At 46.0% G+C, this 2,500-nt stretch overlaps 1 protein-coding gene across 5 annotated transcripts in view; it reads left to right on the top strand.

Annotated features, from left to right (window-relative positions):
* Positions 1 to 2,500, top strand: part of rbm47 (RNA binding motif protein 47) — a 22,184-nt gene that overhangs the window by 6,377 nt on the left and 13,307 nt on the right. Inside the window, exon 3 of one of the 5 annotated variants that reach the window (XM_062530646.1) lies at positions 1,772 to 1,916. The exons of the other annotated variants lie outside the window; for them this stretch is intronic. The gene's annotated coding sequence lies outside the window, so the exon portion shown is untranslated. The remainder of the gene's footprint in view (positions 1 to 1,771; positions 1,917 to 2,500) is intronic. 5 annotated transcript variants of the gene reach the window in all.

The following is a 2,500-nucleotide window of genomic DNA, read 5'->3' as shown; positions in this document are numbered from 1 at the left end:
CATAAGAGGCACGTTTATGGCACACACAGTATAAGCACATTACACACAAACACAATCTGCTTCTTCTACACATAGACACAGAAATACAAAAGATAGTTTGATTATGCCTTGTATTATGGATGTGTGTGTGTGTGTGTGTGTGTGTGTATGTGTGTGTGTGTGTGTGAGAGAGAGAGAGAGAGAGAGAGAGAGAGAGAGAGAGAGATGACAAATGTGTACCTTTTTAAAATGTTTTTGTAAATGCATAGGGACCCACACAGACATCAGTCAATTCATGTCAATTCCGTCAACATTTGAGTGTGTTTGAAAGGGCAAGCCAGTGTCTCTCGTTTTGCCCTCAGGACATGAAAATCATGGCCACATAAAACCACAAGACTTCTCTCCTCTTGAGTCTAGCTCTGTACCAAAATCCTTCTCCGAAACGGTATTTTTCAGGGAATATATGGTCATGAATAGTTCCACAATGGCTTGAGGTAAACAACACGCATCCCAGATTTGACCAATGTACTGGCATACTCACTTCATTCAGTGTGTTACAAAACAAAATTGTGTTAAATAAAAACCCAAAGCCTTGTTAGAACCTCCTCCACCGTTGAGCCGGGCCCTTTGGACCTTCACCGTGTGGCCGTTATCTATTAACTCAGCTCCAGCTCCGGCTCCAGCTCCAGCTCCGGCTCCAGCTCCAGCTCTAGTGCCCACGGGCCCTCATGCCCCCCAGAGACCCCTAGGTGCCCGGGCCCCGCGTCTGCCCTGTCCGCGTCTAGCGCTCACTTGGACTGATCATGTGGAACAAGGAAGTGTGCGGCGTGCACTTGTTTTTGACAGATGTGCACGCCGGGGATGTTTGACATGAATCAGTGAAAGAGATTTCTGCAGACTTACAAGGAAGTGGTCAAGCACTGTGACAGTGAGACAATGCAGAAATATTATATAGAGCTCTCATGCAGTGGGAGGGAAAAGCTTTTCCTTTAAAAAGAGATATGTGTGGAATGCACTTTATCACACTCCTTTTGTGGCAATGCTGGGTGTGTGTGTGTGTGTGTGTGTGTGTGTGTGTGTGTGTGTGTGTGTCTGTCCGTCCCTGTGTGTGTGTGTGTGTGTGTGTGTGTGTGTGTGTGTGTGTGTGTGTCTGCTGATGTGTGCCTGGTATGGCCAACCAAACATGTATTCCCTAAACTCAAATCTTCTCCCTTTAATGTCTCCCTACCGGTTGAAGAAGCTGAGTTTGCGGGCCCATGATTGACAGAAGAATGCTTGTGACTGCCACGCCCCTTTTGGGCGGAGCTGATCATGAGACCTGTGATCTCATCAGGGCAGATTGATTGATTACACTTGTAGTCACAAAATGGAAACCAGTCAGTAGAATCAGAGATTAGAGCCAAGGAACAAGTTTAGATTTTTTAGAGGCCTTGAAAAAACAAGCAGTCAAGCTGAAACAGACACATACACACACACACACACACACACACACACACACACACACACACACACACACACACACACACACACACACACACACACACACACATACACACACACACACACAGAAGCAACATGTACTCGGACCTAAAAAAAACTGTCACTCATTATGTCTCTTAAACAAGTTGCAGTCACACCCTAGAACTTTGCTCTTGAAAGAAAGAGAGAGACCCCTCTATTCTTCAGCCCCTCCTCTCTCAGCAAACATGTGACTCCTTCAAATCCCGCCCTGTGCTCAGGTGTATGTGTGTGACTGTGTGTGTGTGTGTGTGTGTGTGTGTGTCTGTTTCAGCTTGACTGCCCAGGTGGAGACAGTGTGTGTAGAGCTGAGCAGTGTTGAGAGGGGAGAAGAGAAAAGGAAGGGCGAAGAGAACGCCAGTGTGTGTGTGCGTGTGTGTGTGTATGTGTCAGTCACAGCACATCACAGAAGGAGGCAGGTATGGCAACTTTACTTTACTACTTTGACCATCTCCGTGTCCGTGTGTGTTTTGCCGTATTAGTGCTTCGGTTCTGTACTCGTCCGTACCATTTGCTCAGAGATTAGGAGTTCAGAGTGGCTTGGGAATCTGGGCTTTGAATGTGTGTGTGTGTGTGTGTGTCTATGTGGGACTCTGTCGAACTCTGTGTTTGTACATTCTGTGTTTGTAAGCATATACAGAGAGTGTGTTATGTGTTGTATACCGTAGGTGATACGCTTTTATATGTATTTACGTATTGCAGAATTATACCTTAAGGCTTTCTGCCTTCATTCAGATAGACAGGATCAGACGTGACAGGGAGCAAGTGGGAGAGAGAGATGGGGTGGGATTGGGAAATGACCAGGAGTCGGATCTGAACCCAAGTCTCCTTGGGCTCTTGAGTCTGAATGTGGCATCGACTACAACTCCCTATGCATGTATTTTGATGATGTATATTTCTAATTTAAGGTTTTATGTGTCGTCTCTTAGTGCATACGCGTTCTGTATTGGACATATCTCAGTGGTGATGGGATCCATCTGTGTTATGAAGTCAGCAAGGGAGT

Source organism: Sardina pilchardus, chromosome 2 (genome assembly GCF_963854185.1).
Source record: "Sardina pilchardus chromosome 2, fSarPil1.1, whole genome shotgun sequence".
Classification (NCBI taxonomy): domain Eukaryota; kingdom Metazoa; phylum Chordata; class Actinopteri; order Clupeiformes; family Clupeidae; genus Sardina; species Sardina pilchardus.
The sequence above is the reverse complement of the archived record's forward strand: the minus strand, read 5'-3'. Positions and strand labels throughout refer to the sequence as shown.